We start from the raw sequence: 12664 nt of genomic DNA, 5'->3' as shown, positions 1-12664 counted from the left end.
CACTATTAAGAGTTATTGTTTTGTTGGAGTGGGTGTGTCATTGCTGGAGGAAGTGTGTCACTGGGTATGGGCTTTGAGGTTTCAAATGCTCCTGAGTGCTGGGATTAAAGGCATGTGCCATTAAGCCAGCTTTTGTAGTCTCAAATCTTAAATTTAAAGATGCTCATTAGAAAGTTACTCTTCCCCCCCATACACACGCGCGCGCGCGCGCGCACACACACACACACACACACACACACACACACACACATACACACGCACACACACACACACAATTGTGCAGGGAAAGGGGAGAGGATTGTTGTATTTCTAGCTCTTTGGCCCAGTTTTCCCTCTTCTGTCCTTTTAAGGCAACCAATAGGAAAATTTCCCATAACTGGCATCTTTTATAGCTGTTGTTATTTATTTATTTAATGTATGTGATTGTTTTGTCTACTTGTATGTCTGTGCGTCATGTACACACTTGTGCGGTGCGCATGGAGGCCAGAAGAGGGCGATAGATCTCCCTGGAAATGGAGATAACAGATATGAGCCTCCACGTGGGTGTTGGAAATCGACCCAGGGTCTCAAAAAAAAAAATTTTTTTTTTTTAAAGACAGGTTCTTACCATGTAACTATGGCTATCCTGTCTGCCTCCCAAATGCTGGGATGGAGCCACGAGGAGGAGACTGGAAAACAACAGGAGAAATGAACCGGGCCTAGGAAATGATGACTTAAAAGCAAGTATAAAGTGGGAAATCCGCCGGGCGTGGTGGCGCATGCCTTTAATCCCAGCCCTTGGGAGGCAGAGGCAGGTGGATCGCTGTGAGATCGAGGCCAGCCTGATCTACAAAGCGAGTCCAGGACAGTCAAGGCTACACAGAGAAAAAGTGGGAAATCAGAATGGGAGGAAACTGTACTAGCATGGAGGTTTAGGATGGAGTCATTATTTCGCAGCATTGTGCTATAGGCTAATTAAATAGATTCTAGTTAAAAAAAAAAAAGTGTGGGCCACCACGCATGGCTATAACTTCAAATTCTTAGTAATTCTCCTGCCTTTGCCTCTCCAATAGTGGGACATTAGCCAGTTATGGAGCATTAGCCACCATAACCGGTTTCTACAAGAATGGAGACACACAGCAGAAACCTAAAACCCAAGAGCTAACTAAGAAGCTTTACATAAGCAGTTCAAGCTTCTGGCGGGGTTGGAGGTGATGGCGTGTGCATCTGAAGTCTGGCCTAGAGGTACTCAGTCGGCTCAGGCTGTGGGGCTCCATCTGCTAAAGCCAGCTGCATGCAGCTCCACTGCCTGATGATTCCTCCCAGGGCATTGCCGAGGCTCCCAACCGCCTGCAGGAGCCCGGAAGCTCAGCAGATAGCCATACCTGAGGACCGCAGAGGCCCCGCAGCAGCTCAGCCAGATGGGACTTCTCCGGGCACCCTCCTCCCCTGCCGCAGCCTCTAAAAAGTTCTTCCTCTGGCTTCGCTGCACCCCAGCCTCCACCCAGTGGCTGAGTCTGGATGCCAGGCCAGAGAGGCTCTTAGGGGCTCAAGTCCAGGGTGGCTGCTATGCTGTATGCGGCATCACCCTGCCTGGTGTTTCCCTCCCCTCAAGTCCCCTACCCCAGAGTGCTTTGCCTGGGTGGATTGGTGCGGGATGAATGCAGCTACTCACCTGACAATCTCAACATTTTGACCTTGAAATTTTTCTAAAAGACTTCACTTTTTGAAAGGTGTTTGGTTTGTATTTCTCAAAGCGAGTGCAGGGTAGTCAAGGCTACACAGAGAAACTCTGTCTCAAAAAAACAAAACACACACACAAAGTAAGTCTAGGTCAGCCAAGGGTACACAGAGAAACCCTGTCTCGGAAAACAAACAGACAAACAAACAAACAAGCAACCAATCAAGAAGTCCTTACTCATGATTTGTCTCAAGACAGTGACTGATTCCGCATTTGACCTTCGTTTTTTTCGGGAACATCCAATTCTGGGTTGCACTGGGACAGAGAGAATGTGATGAGCCATCTTGCCTTGAATGTGACCTTCTTCCTTTGTTTATGGTCAGCAAGGCTTTCAAGCCACTTTTGAAGACTGCGTGTAACTGCCTCCTTGGTCGTACTCACTACACTGAGAGAGGAGCTAGAATGTATTCAGGACATGCACATGGAAGGCGTGGATGCTGTATGAATTAACCAAAGAAGAGTATTCATACCACGAACTCTACTATAATCAGCCTTTTCTGGACCATAGTGAACCCCTACTTTTTTTTTTTCATCATCATCATCATCATCATCATCATCATCATTATTATTATTATTATCACTATTATTTTCGAGACAAGGTCTCTCTGTGTAGCCTTCGCTGTCCTGGACTTACTTTGTAGACCACGCTGGCCTTGAACTCACAGTGATCCACCTGCCTCTGCCTCCCAAGTGCTGGGATTAACGGCATGCACCACCACGCCCGGCCACCATTTGTATCTTTTTAACTAGTGAACATTATTATTTTGAAAGGTTTTTTTTTTTTGCCTGAGGAGTCATCTCTGCCCCATCTATGTCTCTGGGATTTTGCACCTTTGGTGGCCCCTCCGACTGTGCGTCTTCTGATGCAAAGCTTGGGAGAGTCAGAGTATCTGGTCTACACAGCTCTGACACACAAGTTCTGCTTCTCACAGGGCTGCAAGACTTGGCTGGGCTGGTGGAGCAGGTGTCGCACTTGCCAGGGCTGGGCCTGGGTGCTCATGCAGGTTCAAAGTGGCCACCCCAGTGGGGGGTTGGGAATGCCCCTGGAGCCCCCGAGATGCGGTTTCAGGTGGTATAGAAAGCTGGGATTCTCTGGACTCTTCCTCTGCTGGGCTTGGCTTGGGGCTCAGAACTGCAGTGGTTAGTTGGCTCTGTTTGTCTTCCTGTGGAGCTCCTGTCACCTCCAGGTCCCTCTATCCTTTCCCCCACTTTTCCACAAGGCTCCCTATGCTTAGACCAATGTTTGGCTATGAGTCTCAGTCTCTGTTTCAATCTGCTGCTAGGTGAAGCTGCTCGGAGGACAGTTATGCTAGGCTCCTGTCTGTGAGTGTAGCAGAGTGTCATTAATAGGCTCTCTCCATGCGGTGGGCCTCAGGTGAGCCAGGCATTGGCTGGACAGTTCCTCAATCTCGAAGCAAGCTTTATTAAATATTGGCCGGGATGATGGACACTAGTCATTTCCATACCCAGGATTCTCAAAATATGGCTCTGAATTACAATGGACAAGGAGTTTATACATACAAAGCAATGTATGTCACACCTAAGTCCAATCAGCAGCAAACGCGAATTCCGATGTGCCTCCTGTCTCCGTGTGATCAATCATATGCTGTGCAGCTGGGGAAACCAAACTTACAGAAGTGAAAATACATGGCTTGTTATCTCACATGAACAACAGCCCTCAGCATTCTGGGAAGTTATCTGTCCTTGGGCAGGTGGAGCTTACAGGTTAGAGGCATTTTTGGAATATAGATTTTTTTGTTTGTTTGTTTGTTTTTTTAGTTTTTCGAGACAGGGTTTCTCTGTGTAGCTTTGGCTGTCCCGGACCAGGCTGGCCTTGAACTCGCGTTGATCCATCTGCCTCTGCCTCCCGATTGCTGGGATTAAAGGCGTGCGCCACCACTGCCCGGCTGGTTTATAGATCTCTTAAGCACAGTAATTTAAACTTACAGTATAACTTTAGTCATCACAGTTTCTAGAAGACCAGACAATGCTGAAATAGTTAAAAAAAATTTTTTTAATTTAGCAGTTTCTGCCCTTCCATCTAGTCTCAGTTGTGCAAAAGGAATTTGCTTAAATTCCCACATTCTCAGTTACAACACTGTTGCCAAGTTACTGAGACATGCACCACTTTTTCATTCTTGGTGGAGATCTTATTGCCAAGACTTGACAAATTGGACACTCCACAGGACAGGACGTGAGGATAGTTGAAATGCTGGAATACACTGAAGCTAACCTTTGATCACCTTTGATGAAACAATTCTAATAAAAAGCTTGAGATGCGGGCATTATGACACACACCTTTAATCCCAGCACTTGGAAGGCAGAGGCACGTGGACTTCAGTGAGTTCAAGGCCAGCCTGATCTACCAAGCAAGTTCTAGGACAGCCAAGTTTACATAGAAAAACTCTGCCTTGGAAGAACAAAAAACAAAACAAAACAAACAAACAAAAGTACCTGGTTCTAAGTGTTTGGGAAAGAGTATATTGTGATTCTGAGAGCAGTGGACCTCCTTTCCTTTCAGACTAGCACCCTTTTTTATGCAATGCCTTATTTTAAAATGAAATCCACTTGCCATACCTAAAGATTCTTAAACTTACATTCACTTAGTAATATGAAGGAAAGTATGCTCTTAGTCTTAACCTCCATGGCCTGTTGTGCTAAAATGAAAAGCTGGACGGTAGAGCTTTGAGTAAATCATAACCATCTTTAGCTCACAGGATCTTTGGGTATAAAATTCTTTCAGAAGTCAAAAAACTTAGTTTTCTTTTTCCACATTTTTTTTTGTCTTTCCATCTTAGTAGGAGGAACTGTTAACGTGTATTTTCCAGTTACAGAAATCATGACAAGAAAGTGGAATGAGTGCAGTGGTCAACACATATAGTATCTACTGTATCTTATTCACAAATATTGCATGGAGTCTAGTTAATTCTCCAAGGCCACCATGTAAAATAAAAATAAGATTTTTGAAGGCAGTGCTATCCAGAATTTAAGTAACAAAAATATTAAGAATTGCTTCATTGGATATCTGAGTACTTCATCCTTGGCCAAAAATCTATGGTTTAGTAAAATGAAGCAAATTCTTATGTTAAAAAAAAATGTGAGCTGAGCCAGGCAGTGGTGGCAGAGGCAGGCAGATCTCCATGAGTTTGAGGCCAGCCTGGTCTACAGAGTGAGTTCCAGGACAGTTAGAGCTCTTACACAGAGAAACCCTGTCTTGAAAAAAAAAAGCGAGTTGTCCCTTGAGTTATTTGATTAATAAATGCAAGTTTGCCACTTTTAGAACCATTTAAGTATTTCCTTGCTAATCCAGAGGGTCCTAGAAACCTACAAGAAGAACATTATGACAGGCAGATTTGGGCCCAGCGGTCCTGCTCAAACTATGGCACCTGCCAAGGACAATACAGACCTCTACCCAGATCTAGCCAATGGACAGGATATTCTCCACAGTTGATTGGAGAGTGGGGACTGAGTTTCACACGTACTCTGGTGCCCCATATTTGACCCCTGGATGAGGAGACCTGGTGGCACTCAGAGGAAGGATAGCAGGCTACCAAGAAGAGAATTGATACCCTATGAGCATATACAGGGGGAGGAGGTCCCTCTCAGTCACAGTCATAGGGGAGGGGAATAGGGTAAAAGCAGGAGGGAGGGAGGAATGGGAGAATACAAGGGATGGGATAACCATTGAGATGTAATATGAATGAATGAATTAAAAAAAAGAAAAGAAAAAAATTCCTTGCATTTTTGTGAACCCCATACATTGTTTTGCCCTTTAAACACACCAAAGCTGTGAAGTTTTCCCACAGGCCATTTCTACAGAGGATTGTTATTATGAACAACCCACCCCCACCCTGGGCTTTATTCTTGCTCTCTGGCCTTTGTCCATGTTTTCTTGTATTTCAGCATTATTTATTTGTAGTAATGAGCTAGTACTCCTTGTTTTGTATCATAAGATACAGAGAAGAAGGTAGCTTAAATACTAGACCAGAAAAATTAAAAAGAGAACAAAGCAAGAAATGTTGGCTTTCAAATGTTCATCAGTTCTGATATCAGCATCAGACCAAAATGTTCTTTTGAGTTTAATGGAGCAACTGAGAAGAGTCTTGTTGACTTCATTTGTCTTATATATTGTGAATATTTTTGAATATAATAACAATATTAATTATTTTCGATGGTGTGGCTGGTCTAACCTGTGCATGCCTAAAAAGCATTCTAAGTCAGGCAGCACATGCCTTTAATCCCAGCACTTGGGAGGCAACAACAACAACAACAACAACAACAACAACAACAACAAAAGCATTCTACAACCGAGTTATATCTTCAGCGTGAGATAGGGTTTCATGATGTTACTCATGCTGAACTTGTAACAGGCCTCCAGACCTTAGCACAACTGACACCATGATAGAAGTACCACTCAGGCCATAAAACTCATCACATAGACAGCACCATCTGCCAAAACAAAAAAGAGTCCCTAATCCATCAAAGTCCATAGTGCTGGGCAAGCCTCTAAATGTACTAACCTTGCTTTTTAGTGTCTGTAGTTCCCCTTCAGGTTAACTTTTCTTGTTAATTGAAGCATGTCAATCCAGGATGACTTTTGTGCTTAAAAGTTCCTCCTGAGAAAGGCTTGGGGCTACACTGGAATCCCATTGTTGTTGTCGTCAGCCAGCTAAGAAAGACTTTTTATTGGCTTAAGCCCCTGTCTGAAGTTGTCTTCTTTGTTGGATACCCTACAACATTTCTGGAGGTTCCACCAAGGTCGCTAGAGACCACATCTCAAGACACTGTGAGTCTTGGAGCAGGGGAAGAATGCAATTGTCAAAGGCCCCCTAGGGGGTGCTGAACCTGAGGCGTTAGGTCCAGGTTATAGGCAGCACTGTGCCCCGTGCCTCCCTTCAGGCATCAGCTGTGGCTGCAGCTGGAGACTGTTGCTATGGTGATGATAAGAGCAATGCTGGGCGTGGCCTGCCTTGGCCCAAAGGAGAATTGTGCTCGTAAGGATGGATGTGATGTCTGTTTTTCACACTGAAACACTCCAGACCTTCTGTGAATTCAACATGCCCTCCTTTGCAGTTAGGTGACTCAAACCCTGGCTATAGCAACCAGTTAGCTCCTCTCTATTGACTAGTGGATTTCTCTGGTTACAAGACCCACCCTGGCTTAAGACTTGTGTCCTCTTGCTGGGCATCAGAATCCTTTTGGTTTTCCAGAGAAACACAAAACCTCCGTATGTTCTCTCAGCCTCAACAGAGGAAATTGACATCTCCCCTCCTCTTCCTGTTTGCTGGTTTGGTAACTTGACTCCCTGCTTGTGGTCTGTTCCTTGTAGGGGCTGGGAGGGACCTGGCCTCTCATCTGGGGGACCCCTTCCTTCTATGAAGACTTCAGGGAGAAATAGTTCCTTGAGCTGTGCACTCCCTAATTTCCCCAATACCCCACCCTAGGGCAAACAATATATTTTACTCCTTCTTTCGTAGTGTATGTCTTCCTTTCACCCAATGATCTATATAACTGGAAAAGTCAAAATCAGTCTCTGAAAACAGTAGAGAAACCATCCCTGGCCCAGCTGGGGTAATCACTGCCAGACAGTGCCGCCTGCATAAAATGGATTTTCCTTTCTGTCCAACACCGACCAAGGTAAGGAGACTTTAAACAATTTTTGCCAGCCTGATTAAATTTTACTCTTTTAAGAGAAGGTTAAAAAACAGCTGCTTAGGGATGGGGAAATAGTTTAGAGGTTAAGAGCAGTGGCTTCTCTTCCAGAGGCCCTGAGTTCATGGTTCAGACAGCACATGGTAGTTCACAACCATCTATAATAAGATCTAGTGCCCTCTTCTGGTGGACAGACACACATGCAGGCAGAACATAATAAGTAAATCTTAAAAAAAAAAAAAAACTGCTTAAAAAAATACTAGTTTGGGGGCTAGAGAGATGACTCAGAGGTTAAGAGCACTGGTTGCTCTTCCAGAGGTCCCAAGTTCAATTCCCAGCAACCACATGATGGCTCACACCATCTATAATGTGATCTAATGCCCTCTTCTGGCCTGCAGATGTACATACAGGCAGAGTACTGTATACATACATACGTACATACATACATACATACATACTCTTTAAAAAACTGGTTTTAGCCAGGTGGTGGTGGTACATGCCTTTAATCCCAGCAGCCAGAAGGCAGAGCCAGGCAGATTTTTGTGAGTTTGAGGCCAGCCTGGTCTACAAAGCAAGTCCAGGACAGTCAAGGCTACACAGAGAAACCCTGTCTTGGAAACACAACAACAACAACAACCAAACCCTGGCTTTATTATATAGTTGGTCCCTTATATTAGAAATAAACTTCAGAAGTTTAAAAATACAAATACTTCCCAGTTATTGGAGATTGCTCAAAAGGTTTATAATGTAAAAGAAATCTAATAGGGGAAGGCAGAGACACAGAGGGGAAAAGGAGAAGCCAAAGATGTCCTGTCCTATAAAGGGTGTCCTTGGCTAGGCACTGGGACCCTAAAGGGGGGCAATGGCCTATCTGTCAAAAAAAAAGACTTGATCTTGTTTCTGCTGGTTATCAGGCTTCTTTGTGGGCAGTTGCTACTATAGCCACACTATTAAAAGCTGAGAAACTAACTTAGGGCCAAGAACTGTCCCTAACCACCCCACACTCTGTAGTGGCCCTCTTGAGAGGAACCCTAGAGAAGTGGATGTACAATGCTCAAACAACACATCATCAGTCACTTCTCCTGGACCAGCTAGCTCCATATCTTTGGATACGGCAATTCGGGCCTTCAACACAAAGCCAAGCTCCTGGAGTTAGCCCAGGTACTTCACTGAAAGCCGATACTGTATATTGTATATATGGATATTGTAAACTGTGTACATGGATAGTTGGTAAGCATTTTCCATGATCCATGTCTATGGGGTCCACTATAGTATTGGGGGGGGAGCTCCTCACTTCAGCCAGAAAGGAAATAAAAAGAGGGAATCTCCAGAGGCCCAAGGGAGCAGAGTAGTAGTCTTGGCCACCCAGAAGGCATCCCTAGAGCCAGGGGGCCTCTTTAGATCTAGATCTTGGTTACCCTGCCTGAGCCTGAGATGCTCCGGAGCCCAGTCCACACAAAGAAACAAGTGAACAACAAGAAAAGATGCCAAACAGGAGATAAATTGGTGATGTCTTGCCAGACCAGGATACCTTGCCATTATCAGAAGGCAGATGGCTGCTAAACCCTGTCTGAGGACAACTAAAACTGCTGAGTTACTCAAACCCAGATATCATCTCTAGATTTGGGTTGCCCTTCCCCTGGTGTCCAGCAATGGCCCAGACTTCAACAGCCAAAATTTGTCTAAATCTGACAGTGCACTTAATATTAACAACTGTATTATGCCTATACGCCACAATGCTCAGGACAGGTTTTTTGGTTTTTTTGGTTTTTGTTTTTGTCTTTTTTTAAAGAGTGCATGAGTGGGGGACAAACATCTTTAAAATATGTCCTTGAGACTGGCAAAAACTGAGCCAGCCTCCTACCTTTTGTTCTTCTAAGGGCCAGGTGCACCCCATATTGAGAAGTTCCTAAGACAAAAATCGTTAACCATTCTCTCCTCCAGTCCATGCAGGCCCTGCAACAGATACAGAGGACTGTTCATCAGAAAAGCAATTGAGTGACTGCATCCTTGCCTATGTCTGTGCCTGCCCACCTAGTGACCTTATAGGGGTAAAGAGAATCCTCACCTGAAATAGCAGCCAAGGTCACGATGTCACTCCATGGACCCACTGCACCATGCTGAAGAAGGCAACAGAAGAGAACACAGAAGAGTTGTCACCAGGTCCTCTTACCCCTAAAAATAAGACTGACATGGGCTCTGTAGTTACAGAGTTTGTCTTCTTTATTTTGTCTGCCCATGGGAAAAGCTGCCAGACCCCATAAGCCAGGACCTTTCATATGAGAGTTAAGAAAGATGAGAACCCAAGAGCTCATAGCCGATTTATCCACAGAGACCCAGTTGACCTTCCAGGTAGATTTCTGTAAACGATTACATTCAGGGGCTACTGGGACTGTGGGTTCACACATGACTTGAAGAGGCTCTGATCTATCCAGTACTATTCCTGTCCAAGCTGATGCCTCCCCATCCCAAGCTGCCAGAATATGTGCTATTATTTTGTGTGTTATAATGATACATGAGCTATTGTTTTGTACAGATACACATGTGAAAGAATGTTCTTAACTTCATTTTAATTATTTCCTTTGCCTATCATATGCTACTATGTACACATATAGTATATTTTATTTATAAACACTGGTAGGATTCAACAGTTGGTATATATTATTTATGCCCATGAGATTATCCAGATCAGCTCCAAGTTGGTTTTGTGTTATTGGGAATTTCTCATATATCTCTTGACCAAATCCATCTCTTTTTCCATCCCCTCCAATTTCTTGCTCCCTAGTCCTTTTGGGCCACTATAAACATGCAAATATTAATACAAGCATCAAGAAACTTCCTGCAACTCCAATGCATAAATGCAGGGCAGCTCAGTTCTTAACATTAGGTTCTCTCTCAAGATAGTGCTTGGCCACTGCCTTGCAGGTCACAGAGCATGACAAAGTCAGATTTCTCTCCATCCTAACCTGTCCACTCAGCAGCATTGTCCACCCAAACCCTTTTTAGATTTGAGGCTTGTTTGGGTGAATGAGGATGGTACTGCCTGTTTCTCATCAGCATCCTTTCAAAAGCAGCTCTGCCTCACCTCCCCACTCCAGGGAATTACATGGGTGAACACACACACACACACACACACACACATTCATGCATACATGCCCACACATACACAGCCATCCATGCACACTCATATACACAGACAGAAACGCTCACACACATATGAACATACCTTCACATACATGCTTGTGCACACACCCAAACACATGCAAACATCCATACACACCCCCACATCCCCTCCATATGCACACACACATACACATATGCACATACATGCACACAAATATTTGCAAACAGGTGCACACTCACACACCTGCACACAAGCACATGTACATACTATACATAGAAGCACACACATACACTCTCACACACCCATACACAGACATGCAGGCATTCACAATGCACACACACATGCACATACGTGGATGCTTACATGTTTGTATATTGGTTGAGACAAGGAGTTCATTGTATCCCACTGGGAGAAATTTGTTTCTATGCCAACCAGCCAGGGATAATTAAAAAAAAAAAAAGCTTAGCCATAATCAGAAATAACCTTCAGAAAAGAAAAAGGAGATGTCAGGAATCTAAAAACTGGTACCAATCTTTGTTCCCTGGACCCCCTTGTTAATAGTGCACTTAGGGCCATGGCTAGGCCTGAAGTCCTCTTATTCCTAGCTCTCACTATAGGATTCTCCTTGCTCAACTGCCTAGTATCTATGTAAAGCTGAGAATAAATTCTGTTAAACTACTAATGCTAAAATGACAACATAAGCCCCTGCCCCAGATGAATCCACGATTTGACTCGCACCCATAGAACCAGTGGGTAATGTAACCAGACTTTAGCACAATGGATGCCATGATGAAAGTGCCATTCGGGCCACAAAACTCAGGACATAGACAGCACCACCTGCCAAAACTAAAACAAAGACCTAATCCATTGCAGTCCATAGTTCTGAGACAGTCTCTAAATGTGCTAATTTTGCTTTTCACTTCTGTGGTTCTGCTTCTGGCTAACTGTTCTTGTTAGCTGAAGTACATCAAACCAGGCTATGGTTTTTGTGCTTAAAAGCTTACCCTGAGAAAGACTACACTGGGATCCTGAGCACTCAGTGTAGACACGCGCCAGGTAATAAAGACTTTATTGGCTTAAACCCATGTCTAAGTAGATGTTTCTGGTGGATACCCCAGAACAGTCTCAGCTTCTTAGGCTCAAGCAGTCCTCCTGCCCACCTTCTGAGTATTTGAAACTCTGTTGCACATCCCCTGTCAGGCAATTTGACTTGCAAATAACTTGAGGTGCATGCCCGGTTCTTCTGCAATACTTAAATTTCCTGAATTGCTTCTGGGTTTCAATAGTGATTATGGAGAGAGTCAGTTCCTTGGCGTCCCAACAGGAGGCATGAGAGTACCAGGATGAAAAGCTAACGTTGCTTCTCCCCCTTTTCCTCTAAAAGACTGGACTAAGAAGTGATGCCTGCTGAAGATGCTTGTTTTGTGCAGACCGCTGAGTACAGTGTTAAACTGTTTTGCATGTAAAACATGTACTTTTTATCGTTAGACTTTATAATGCTCATCTTGAAAACACTGGGCCGGATGAAATAGTCCCGACACAAAAGAATAATCTTTGTATGATTCTACTGCGTGTGGGACCTGTATGATCAAATTTGTGGAGAGCCAAGGTAAAATGCAGGTGAGCGAGTGGAGAGTGGATGGCTAGGGAACAGGAGTTATTATTTAATAAATACAAAGTTTGTGTTTGAGGAATGGGTAGTGATGTTTGTTCAAGGGTCTGAATGCATATACTCCACTGAATCTACACTTAACCACGATTGAAATGGGAAATTCCCCGGGCCCACAGGGGTTCGACTAATGCTCAGGAGGAGAATTTTCCTGTATGGAGATAGAACACTAGACACAAAGAAGGGAGCAAGTCTGCATTCTGATCAAACCCCATTTATTGAGAATTTTTACTGAGTTTATATAGGCACAGAGGCATGGGTATTTACATAAGCAAGGGTTGCTATGGATGCCTAACTCTGGAATGTTCCAGCAGGTAGGTATCTACCTTTACAGCTGCTAATTGCAGGAGAGAAATTTCAGGAACGTTGTGAGGGATCTGGTTAGTCAGGAAAAAGCTCCCGGAACTGCTGCTCGCAGGCAGCTGGCCCTTAATCTGATCTTATCGGTAGTCCCACCGGAAAAGGAGTAGCTCGGGGGTCTGGAATGACCAGCCCCCAC

The sequence above is a fragment of the Acomys minous genome (genome assembly GCF_964271855.1).
Source record: "Acomys minous genome assembly, chromosome: 1".
NCBI lineage: Eukaryota > Metazoa > Chordata > Mammalia > Rodentia > Muridae > Acomys > Acomys minous.
The sequence above is the reverse complement of the archived record's forward strand: the minus strand, read 5'-3'. Positions refer to the sequence as shown.